This window comes from Rhinolophus hipposideros (assembly GCF_964194185.1).
Source record: "Rhinolophus hipposideros genome assembly, chromosome: 10".
NCBI lineage: Eukaryota > Metazoa > Chordata > Mammalia > Chiroptera > Rhinolophidae > Rhinolophus > Rhinolophus hipposideros.
This window is the reverse complement of record NC_138056.1, coordinates 63,830,337-63,842,862: the sequence shown is the minus strand read 5'-3', so window position 1 is coordinate 63,842,862 and position 12,526 is coordinate 63,830,337.

Genomic DNA, 12,526 nt, shown 5'->3' with positions numbered 1-12,526 from the left:
CACAACTACACCATGAGACTATTCTAATAGAAACCCCTCTCCTGCTGCTGTCTGTCACTTGGCATCTATGAAGCCAGGGACAAGAGAATAGACTCTCCCCTGCAGCATCCAAGAAGATCCTGTCTCTCTGCACATGGTCACCACCTTATAGTCCTCACTTCTGTCATCCAAGTCTCAGAAGGTACATCTAGGTCACATGCAGAACCCTAAGTGCAAGGAAGTTGGGAATTATTGTTAGCAGGATCATTACTACTACACTGAGAACCCGAATGTGTCTGAAGAGGTGTATGTTGATGAAAAACCTCAACAGACCAATTCCCCCCAAGGACGACAGTTAGCTAAGGCTTTAGGATAATCTAAGAAGAGCACTTTGGAGGCCTAAAGTCATGAGAACCTCAAATGAAACATAGGAAGTGATAGAAAATATTGGAAAACTAGAAAAAGACAATAGTTTAAAACAGAAAAAGAACTGAGGCCACCTTATAGTGTGAAACAGTCTTACGGTGGACTATTTATAGAGAAAAGACTATAAAACCAGAATTTTTTTAATTTCAAAATATTTCCCAATTTCAAATATACTCTCCCATAGCCAACATATGTACACATACTATTATCAGGCATGTGCTCTTGTGTTCATACTATTTTTATCCCCTCATTTCCCATATTATAGCCCTGCCACAACTGTGTCTGGAGACTCTCTTCTTTGGCTTCTTCAGAGAATAAATCTCCAGTTTTCTATCTCACTTTGTGAGAACAGGAGGGGATCTGGCATTTAACTCCCACTTAAACAGACTGTCAGCCAATTCTCCAATGTTTAGGCCCACCTTTACCCCCTCTTTCCAGAAGGACTTGGTGCCACCAACTTCTGAATCTGAAGAGGATCCTGTGGTGGAAATAGGTCCTTGGTTTTTTCCCAAATTCCTCTTCTCCTAGCCCAGAACTAGCCCAATTCCTTTCTATCTTTCAAAGTCTTATTTCTATCATCTCTTTTCTCCTCCTATCAATCTTTAAGAGTTTATGCCTTCTTTCGAAAGTCTTCTTATCTGTTCTCAATTTAGAGAGCAGACATGAATAGATGTGTTTGCCCTGCTTCTTTTTTTTTTTTTTTTAAAGTACTCTATTGGGGAACAGTGTGTATTTCCAGGACTTTTTTCCAAGTCAAGTTGTTGTCCTTTCAATCTTAGTTTGGAGGGCACAGCTCAGCTCCAGGTCTAGTTGCTGTTGCTAGTTGCAGGGAGCGCAGCCCACCATCCCTTGTGGGAGTCGAACCAGCAACCTTGTGGTTGAGAGGATGCGCTCCAACCAACTGAGCCATCTGGGAGCTCAGCGGCAGCTCAGCTCAAGGTGCCATGTTCAATCTTAGTTGCAGGGGGCAGAGCCCACCATCCCTTGCGGGACTAGAGGAGTTGAACTGGCAACCTTGTGGTTGAGAGCCCACTGGCCCATGCGGGAATCGAACCGGCAGCCTTCGGAGTTAGGAGCATGGAGCTCTAACCGCTTGAGCCACCGGGCCGGCCCTGCCATGCCTCTTTTAATCAGAAGCCCAGGCCTTGGATTTTGGTCCCCATTAAATAAGCTTCAGTCACATTTGTTTGAGCATACTTTTTCTTAAATCTGTCCTGAAGTCTTTCATATTCTAGACCTGGGTCTGGGAGCGAAATGTATGGTGTTCATCATCTGGCAAATATGATAAATGACACTTGTCTCCAGCACTTTCCATGATGGGTTTTAGGTACTTTAAGAAGTGAAGTGTTACCCAAAAGAATAATTTGCCTTTAGCTGCACACATTTTGGAAAGATCCTTTTTAACCGAAGTATCTCTCCTATCCATGCTTAATCACATCGTTTATCAATCAAATGAATGAATTGGATGAACAGTTAAGAGTGGGGGTTTGGTGAACTTTCTATGGGAAATCATCTAATACAGAGACTCCCAAACACCCGTCCACAGGAGTATCCACCAATCCACAACAAAATGAGAAAAATAAACCAAATGCATTCAATATATAAGGCTATTTTCTATTAATCCTTCCCATCTCTTGGTGTTAAAAATCTTCAATGCAATGCTAGAAAGAGTGGCTTTTAATTAAGGTTTGTTGCTTTGCTGTCGTTTGTCCTTTCTCGGCAAAATCAAACCTTGTCGCTACCTAATTAAAATAAAAATTACAGTTCCATGAAATTCATAAGCCTGGAAGCTATGGGTGCAATAAAAGTTCCCAGTGGAGAGAACTTCTGAGACTTGGAGGGGGCGTGAATGGGGCCAGCATTGGATAAAACAGTGGAGTCAGCACGATGTGGTTAGGATGCTGTCACACATCCACGCATTTCCTTCTTCTCCTTCACTCCCATGCAGACTTTCTGGGGTCACATCCAGCTGTAAATACCTCTCTGTTGGCCACACTATCCAGACTTGACATGTGCCTGAATCCCATGACTGCTGCTGCGTGTTGACAGATGTTCATGGAAAGAGGCTGGAGGTGCTTCACTCATCCACTTTGTCAGATTTTATTGCTTTGTCTCTCATTGGGGTATTTTTGCCACATTGGAGCCACATTCTGGGACTTCCTTTCATAATATGACAACTTGACACATTCTTGCTATAAGGGCAATATGATGCAGGAGAAAGAACACTGGATCCAGAGTCACGTACTGGACACCATTTACCAGCCATGTGACCGAGGCAAGCTCTCTGAACCTCAGCTTCCTCGTCTCCAAAATAAAGATAATGATGCCTCCTTCGCAGTGTGGTTGTGGGAATTAGATTTTTTTAAGTACATGTAGTTGAGTCCATTTGGGCTGCTATAACAAAGATAATACTGACCGGCTTAAACAACAAGCTTTTATTTCTCACATTTGAGGCTGGTGAAGTCCAAGAGCAAAGCATTGGCAGATTCAGTGCCTAGTGAGAGCCTGCTTCCTGATTCATAGATGGCTGTCTTCTCGCTGTACGCTTACATGGTGGAAGGGGTGAGGGATCTAATCACCTCCCAAAGATCCTACCTCCAAACACCATCACATTGGGGGTTAGAATTTAATATATGAATTTGGAGGGGGCACAAATATTTAGTCTATAGTAGTATGTGAAGGCAGACATAGTCTCGGGCATTTGCTTAGCAAATGTTATTTGAATCTGATGGTAAGAATATAAGAGCTGAGAGCAGTTCTTCCCCTAGACACCATTTCCCTTGTAACATAGGATGAAATGTTGAAGCAGCAGAAGAAGTAGCTAATGGTGGAGTTGAAAATATGAGTGACAGGTTACTAGGGAGCTGTGAAGCAGATTCTGACTCTTCAACCCAAAGTCCTTCAAGCAGGCCTTACATTCTCACTCTCTGCTCAAAAATTCCTCACATTTGAAACCCATCAATCACTACTGACCTGCTTGGCTTCCATCTTAACTTACATTTTCATGTCGTAACTCCTGGGATGTAATAACCCTGTGCATGAACCTGGCCTGAAAACCCACTGGACCCTGCCTCCACTTGTTCCTAGAATTCCTATCTCTGCTTCTAGCTATAGGTACCACATGTCTATGCTGCCCCAACAAAGGTCTTTACTCTGCTCCCCTCCACAGCCCATGGGAGAGCTGAACCACAGACAAAAGTACAGTGTAACATGAGAAATTAGAGGCACCAGCTTGTTGGTGGGCCTTCCTGCCACAGTACCCAGCAAAGCCCTTCTTATGGGGTCAAGCAGAACCCTCTCCCAGCAGGTACAGGCTCTATCAGAGGGAGTTGCCTGCCCAGGTGTGTGTATTCTGGTTCCGCAGTATAAACTTGAGGCACCATAACTGGCTTGTGTGGAAGTACACAGGAACTAAAAAGCCATGTTTTCTTAGCATGAAAATGTTGACGCCACTTCATCTAGAGGGTTGGTTATTCAATTAATAACCAGATATCTATCCTGTGAGACCTTGTCAGTTTTACTCACCATTGTACTCCCAGAACCTAACACATAGTAATAATTCATAAAATTTTGAAGAATAGGTAAGTAAAGATTGAGATGTACAAATTGCAAGTTGCGCAAACAGTCATGGGGATGTAAGGTGCAGCATGGGGGGAACATAGTCAGTAATATCTTAATAACTGTGTATGGTCTCAGTGGGCACTAGACTTATCAGGGTGATCACTTCATAAGTTATATAAATGTCTAATCACTGTTGTACACCTGAAACTAACATAATATTGTATGTCAACTGTAAATGAAAAATAAAAAATTATTTTAAAAAAGAATATAATAAAAACTGATATAGGAATTTTTTAAAATGTAAAGAATGGGTAAATAAATGAAGGAATGAAACAATGTGGGTGGATAGAGTTCATCTTGATCAATATAAAAGACACCACTTCCATTATCACAGGAGTTAGAGCAGAGAAGGATAGGTGGGAATAGGAGGAAGTTCAAAGGTGCAGAGTGAGAAAGCTGAGGGAGTCTCCACAAGATGTCATTCATTAATACTTTGTGAATTGAGGAATGAAGGGTAATCTCCTGAAAGGGAGGGGTGGCAAAGAAGAGGAGGTAGGATTAAGAAGAAAACTGAAAGTTTGACAAAGTTACTGTAGGGAATGGGACTTGTTTTTCACCAAAGACTCATGGGGCCATTTCTGGGCAGCAGGATAGCTCAGAGGATTCAACCATGATGCCAGGGCACAAGGAGCCATCAACCAAGGATAGAACAGAACAGGAGGAAGCCTCATTCAGGGAAGAGTTATGGAGGTCAGCTTCCAGATAGAGTTAGCAATCTCAGATCACCCAGAATTTATCAGGCTCCTACTATGTGCTGGAGATTGTACTGAGTACAAAGGAAGACAGGAGAGCCACTGACTTAGAGGAGTTAGAAAATGCATCAAATATGAGGGAACTGTAAATGCTTAAGTAAAACCACAAGAGGTCTCATCCTAGGGCTCAACTGTGAATGCAGAGAGCCAAGACCAAAGCTGTTTTCTCTTCCCCCTCTCCCTGTCCTTCTTTTAAACCAAAAATCACATTTCAACTTCTTGTCCCTGTGCCCAGAATTCTTTTTCAGTGTGACCTACACTTGGCAGTCTTGGAACGCCACCTGGTGGGTTCTTCAAGGTAGTAAATATTTAATTTCTAGAGGAAAGGGTTCTAGATTATTCAGAAAAAGAGGAAAATACATTCATTCAGCAATATTTATTGTCCAAAACATTGTAACAGGCACCACAAATACAAATATATGGCATAAAGTTTTTTCCAATCTAGTAAGAAAAGGTGTAATGATTTATTAGGATTTATACTAATTTCTAAATTGAAAGCCTATGGAAAGGGAAATTAAATAAGAACTAAAGTCTGTTGAGTGAATTATGGTTCCCCACAGAAGAGAAGAGACCATAGTATCCACTGTTAAATAGAAAATCCAGTCCATGTAAACTGTTTTTCTTCTGGGCCTACTATCTTCTCTCTCTAGCCCTCCCCAAATTTTAACCTGACCAGACACTACAAAACACTATAAAAACCCACTCTTCAAAGGTGCCAACATGGAGGCAACTATGGACAGAGAAAAGAGAACCAAACTAAAGTCAACAGTCCTGGACTTGAGCTAAATAAAGCCAGGTGAACTTAAGGAAATCTTTTTATGTCTCTGAGCCTCTGTTTCTTCACTGGTAAAACAGAAATTAAAACTCCCACCTTTCAGGATGGTTATAAGGATTAACTAAGAAAATAAAGTGGAAAACACTTTCAAAGTGCTGATCAGGTTTTTGTTATTACTGTTATTAATCCATAGAAGGGTACCTTCCATAAAGGAAAAATGTATAACTTTCCAGCGTGAGCCATCACTGACTCAGGTAGGTAAAAGAGCCTCTCTACACTAGTGGGGAATGACAGAAGCGGAGCTGAGATACGAAGAATAAAAGACTGCTGGGGGGACCAGCCCGGTGGCTCAGGCGGTTGGAGCTCCATGCTCCTAACTCCGAAGGATGCTGGTTCAATTCCCACATGGACCAGTGCCAGATGGCTCAGCGCGGGCTCTCAACTACAAGGTTGACAGTTCAACTCCTCCAAGGGATGGTGGGCCGTGCCTCCTGCAACTAACAACGGCAACTGGACCTGGAGCTGAGCTGCGCCCTCCACAACTAAGACTGAAAGGACAACTTGAAGCTGAACGGCACCCTCCACAACTAAGATTGAAAGGACAACAACTTGACTTGGAAAAAAGTCCTGGAAGTACTCACTGTTCCCCAATAAAGTCCTGTTAAAAATCAACAACAACAACAACAAATCTTCCAAAAAGTGTCATCCTAGCCTATGCAGCACCTTTGTGTGAATTAGGAAAAAGCCTCTTTTCTCAATTTAAAAGAACTCTGTCAATATATCATTGTACAACCTGAACAATTCTAAATCATAGACCTTGAAAACAGGAACAGAGGTGGCTGTGCTCTCTGCCATGTTTGGTGACCCCTCTTTTCTTTAAGCAAGTTTAAAATGGTTCCTATCACTCGCCACTGGAAAAACACTGATTAATAATACAAACTGACATATAGAATGATGGATGATCAAGATATCAGGGCCTGGACTTCAGGCTCTGGAGGTTTCCATAAGTATCAAAATAGTAGTGGGAAGGAGGCAAAAAGAAATCCGTTTAGGATGTCAAATATAAAGTCATTCTTGGTAATGGTAGGGTCATGAGATGGATCATGGGAGTAGAGGCTGAAACCAAGGGAATGAAAGGGAGAAGGTTGAACTGAGAGGCTGGGCCATCCCCACAGACAAGGAAATGACCCAAGCCAGTTGCAGGCATGAGACAGAAATCTACATCAGAGAATTATGGGAAAACTGTTTTCCTTCCCCCTGAGAACCTCTGCTACTCTCTCCCACTTACATTTGATTGGTTGGTTTGTCCCTGAATTTGCCTGGAAGCCCAGCTACCCCAACTAACAAGGACTTTTCACTCTTTGCATCTCTGAGGGGAAACCAGAAAAAATCCAGCATGTTCACCCAACAGAGAAGAAATCCTGAATTGCCCCTGAGACCTGGAGATGTGCAGTATCCACCCTTCTACCTTCACCCCGCCCCAGAGCAATTAAGACTTGCTGGAAGAATCTTCAGAAACTTTGATGTTATCACTTTGCTCTTCTCTCTCCAAAATTACCCCAAGTAACCATGACGCAACGCAAGAAAGAACGCAAGAAAGAAAGAAAGAACGCAAGAAAGAAAGAAAGAAAGAAAGAAAGAAAGAAAGAAAGAAAGAAAGAAAGAAAGAAAGAAAGAAAGAAAGAAAGAAAGAAAGAAAGAAAGAAAGAAAGAAAGAAAGAAAGAAAGAAAGAAAGAAAGAAAGAAAGAAAGACAAAAGAAAAGAAAAGACAAAAAGTGTCAGCCTTGAAGTAAAACAGATCTGGTTTGAATCCGAGTTCTGACCATGGACAAGTTATTCCATTGTTCTGAACCTATATTTCCTTAACTCTAAAATAGGGATAATAATTCCCATCTCATAAGGTCTTTGTGATCGTTAAATGAAATAATTTATATAAAGCTACTACATTAATGCCCACACATTGTTCCCACCTCCACGACCATCAGTCCTTCCACCCCTGCCCCTGGAACCGCACTCCTTCAGAGGACCTCTCCATTAGCTTTCTCAGAATGATGGCCACAGGGAGCAGTAGAATGAGAACTGGATTCGCCGTCAGGAGCCTTGTATTCCCAAGGAGGCTTTAGTACTTCAATTGGGCACAACATCCAGCCCTCAGTTTTAAGGGAGCTAATGTAATTTGTAGATATTAGCAAAAACGGACATGAGTAAGTTCATATTAAAGTACCGGTGAATGACAGCAAATTGGAGTGCTGCTTCCCTGAGAGTATTTTTCTCTGCAGTGAAATGCAATTAGCCATTCATTTAAGAAAACTGAATTGGGCAAAAATCATGTGTCCAATCCTATGCAAACAATTGTTCATAAATAACCCTTTTTCCTCTGTGCTACTAGATACAAGGGTTGAACATTTATGCATTCATTCATTCATTTACTCATTCACTCACTCAATAAATCTTTATTGAGCCCCCAACATTTGGAAGGAACTATAGTATTCATCTTTGATAGGACACATTTCAGTCTTGTTAGTAATTTAGTTGATTGTCACCTCCTACTGACGATACTGTGAGCTTTCTGAGGACAGGTGAGATCCGGGCAAGGTTCAGTGTCTACTGACTGACCAAATAAACCCAAACGACTGACCACTTCTCACATAACACAGCTGCCATAATCTGCTTCTCTCTGACCATTAACTACACTCACAGGGGCTGCTTGTCACTCTGGTCAGGCCTAGGAGAGGGAACTGGATTCATCATGTTTCCATCACGCCAAATAAACCATTCCTTACCCTCCAGATGATTCAGCAGACTCTAGGCCCTGGCCTGGCATCAGACCCTATGTTGGCCCAAAGAGGTGCCATTTCTGTGAACACAGCCTGGCACCTACCCAACCAACATGTTAAATCTCGAGTCTCTTTGCAACCCACAAGGTTCAGGGGCCATTAGGGCTGGCTGGGGCCTGTGATATTAACGAGGAATGCTCTCAGCACAACTCAGCTCTGCTTCCTGGACATCAGCCCACCAAGAGCAGAGACAGATCTTGCCGGCAATTGCATTTCCCTCCAGTCCTGGGCCATGGCAAGACTGGCTGCTGGATTGGTAGCATGGGAAGGATTTGGCTTCTCTCCCTTGCTTTCGTCTCCTCACTTCCTTATTTCCCATGTCTGTCCTCCCTTCCCTTCCTTGTTCCCACCTCACTTTCTTTTTGTCCGTTTCTCCCACACCTACCTCTTCTTATGCTCTTTCGTTATCACTTTTCCTGCTTTCTCATTGTCCCCCTCCTCCTTTATCCGATGCCTACCTCCTTTCCTTCACTGTCTCTATTTTTTTGTGTGTCTGTCTAATTCCATTTCTCTGCTGCTCTGCCTCTTTCTGTCTTTTTGTATCCGTCTTTCTCTGTCTCCCTTTCTATATTTTCCTCTTTCTCCCTCCTTCCTTCTTCTTTATTCCTAACTCCTCACCCTCAATCTTTGGCCATTCAGAGGCAGGAAAGCATGGTGGCTCAAGGCACAAGAAAATTCCAGTTCTAATGGACTTTTCTAATGTGCTGTGTGACACACTGGTGGGGGGTGGGAGTTAATCAGAGGAGTCTGGGAAGGAATTTGAGATTATCTATTAGACAAATTTGAAACCAGGCTAAAGGAGGGTTTTTACCCCAAAACAAAACATAATGTATCACTTCACATCCACAAGACTGGCTAAAAAACTGACGTGACCAGATGTTGGCAAGGCTGTAGAAGCAATTGGAACTTCATATATTGTTGGTGGGAGTGTAAAATGTCACAAATACTTTGAAAAGTGCCCTTTTCTTTCCTCATAAAGTTCAATGTACATCTGCTCTATGACCCCACAATTCCACTCTTTGTTATAGACCCAAGAGAAGTGAAAACTTATGATCACAGAAAGACAAAACATGAATATCCATAGCAGCTTTATTCATAATAGCCAAAATCTGGGAAATACCCAAATGTACATCAATAAGAAAATGGATAAATAATTATGGTATATTCATACAATGGAATACTACTCATCAACAAAAAGGAACAAACATGTAACATAATGATAAATCTCTATGCCGTTATTTTGAGTGACAGAAGCCAAGTGCAAAAGAATTGATTTCATTGATATGAAATTCAAAAACAAACCAATTTCCCTAGTTGACCTTGATTGCAACTTTGTGAGACACTGAAAGAGAGGGCCATCTTTCCATGTCATTAAAACTAATCTACTGTAATTAAAATGAGAACAGTGGTGGTGTGGACTAGAAGGGAGGCGAGTGCAGGAAGGAGGGAGACTAACTGGAAAGAAGCATGAAGTAACTTTCTTAGATGATAGAAATGTGTTATTATTTTGGATGGCGGTTACACTGGTGTATACATTTATCAAAATGTATTGATCTAGACACTTAGAATCTGTGCATTCTATTGTATATAAATTATGCTCATTTTTCTAAATCACCCATAATTACATAACCCACAGAAAAATACTGCTGTATGTCATCTAAATATGGTGACAAACTTTGCGGAACCAACCACGTGGCTATATGGTCTCACAAATTCATATGTACTTACAGGAACAATTGAATAGCACATTTAAAATTAGAACTGTCCTAAAAATAAATAAATAAATAAACAAACAAACAAACATAGGACTGTCCTCAAAAATGAGAACCGTATGAAGATGTACAGTTGTCATAAAGCCAGAGCACTATAAACACACATCATTTGCTTCTCTTGGAAGTGAAGAGTAGCTTCTAAGGCCTTCAGAAAATAAACACTGATGGGTATTGTTTTTATTCCAGAGTGGTTGGTTGGTGAGAAGAGTTACCAAATACCTGAGGCTGTAGTATATGCCAAAGATTGCAGAGGAGGAGTCAACATTTACAAGTGTCCTCTATATTCAGTATATAGACTCCTCAAATCTTAGTCCCAATCTGCTTTACTAATCTCCCTCCCTACTCCCCTCAATGCCATGCCTGGGATCTTGTAGACATTTAATTAATATTTGTTGGAAGGAAGGAGGGAAGGGAGGGAGGGAAGAGAAGAGAGAGAGAGGAAGGAAAAGAAAACTGAAATTGTAAATCTAATCATGGCTTAAATGGATGCATGGATAGCTCCCTCCTCCCCTCTAAAGTATCCTACTCTAAAAGAAGGATCTGATAAACTCAGATCTAAGTGTCACAGGCATGACCACGAGAAGCTTCTAACTAATCTAGAGCAGTGGTTTTCCTGGCTGCACATGAGAATCATTCAGAGAGCTTTTGAAAAACACTCATGGCAGGACCCCACATCCAGAAAATCTAGTTCAATTGAACTGGAAAGAGGCCCAAGCTGTAGTGCCTTCTTAATAATATGCAGACAGGGTTGACCATTTTTGGTACAGTCCAACCCCCTCAGAGGTCCATAGGGTTGATATCACTGCTCCAGGGGCAGAGAGCTGGTAGGTGACAGAAGCGGGATATGAACTCATAGAATCACTGAGTCACTCTAGCCTTTATCAGTTCTTTATCTCATAAAGTTCGCCCTTCTCTCTCATATCTCTCAGACTCGGTTTTTCTCATTCATATATTGATTTAACAAATAGTTATTAAGTACCTACCAGGTGCCAGGTGTACAGCAGTGAGCAAAACAACCAGTTTCCTCTCACCTTGGCTTCAGCAGGAAGAGCCTGTATACCTGGAGGCCTGTCTCAATTTGGGTCATTCTTTCTCCACTAGTTTATGAAAATCTTCTATTTTTGATCTATGAAGGGGCTAGGAGCCATGAGCTATTCATCTTTGGAGATACAGAGCCTCACACATCGCCTGGTACAGGGGCAGAGTTAATGAAAGTTTGATGACTAAACAAATGAATACAAGCGATTCTTGAATTCCCTTACATGGAAAAAAAGAAAACAGAAAAATGTCAAGAACACCACTTGTATTAGTCAGGATTTCCTCAATTATATGTCATAGAAATGCAACTTTAATTTTCTGAGGCAAAGGAGGTATTTATTTCCTCATAACTGGCAAAGGCAAGTGCATAGAATCCCAGAGCTCAAATCATGTCATTAGGGCTCTATCTCTTTTCTCATTTTGTGTCCTCTTGGCTTCATTCTTAATTCAGGGCCTATCCACGTGACAGGCAAGATGGTTCCCTAGTATTGTCAAGTTCCACATCCTCTGATTTTAGCCATCCCCACACTGGCCACATATCATGCCCAGAGAAGACTCAGAGGACCCCATCTGCTCATTCTTGAACTAAATACTTTGGCTGGTGAAGAGTGTACTCTGATTGGTCAGTCTGTCTCACAAGTCCACCCTGGGGCAGCCAGCAGGGTACCACTACTGTCAGCCTCACAAGAATACAGGGAATTGGCAAGAAGAAGGAGAAGGAGATAGGAAAGTGTGCTGGACTACCATGGTCTCCTATCTTTCCATCTTTATGCTCCACCGTCCTTATTTGGGATGATGGCGTTTGTTCTCATCCATGTAACTTCATGGATGCGAGACAGGTGTTACAGATCTAAACTTTACGATGTCCGCAAAGTAGGAAGAAAGGGGGAAGGGCAGCCCTAGCTTTATCTGTCACTTTTATCAGGAAAGTGAAAACTTACCCAGAAACCCCCCAAGAAGACTTTCTTTAGACATCACTGGTCAGCATTGATTGCACTGCTACTGCAGCTGTAAAGGAAGCTAGGAAATCTAGTTTTAACAAACTGGAATAGAATTTATGACTAGCTGGGACCAATCCTAATTCCTCTCCCACCCCGTACTCCTCTCACCCCCCAGGGTCAATCATTCCCCATAGCATCCTGGGGACTCCCTCATCAAAGTGACATGTTCTCTGTACAGCAGTTGCTTGTTTTTCCAGTGCCCACATTTGCCAGGATTTTAAAAGAGATGTCCAAGTCTATTTTGTTCATAGTGTATCCCCAGCACATAGCACAGTGTCCAGCTTCATTCCACCAATGTTTTCTATCTACCATGTGCCAGGCTCT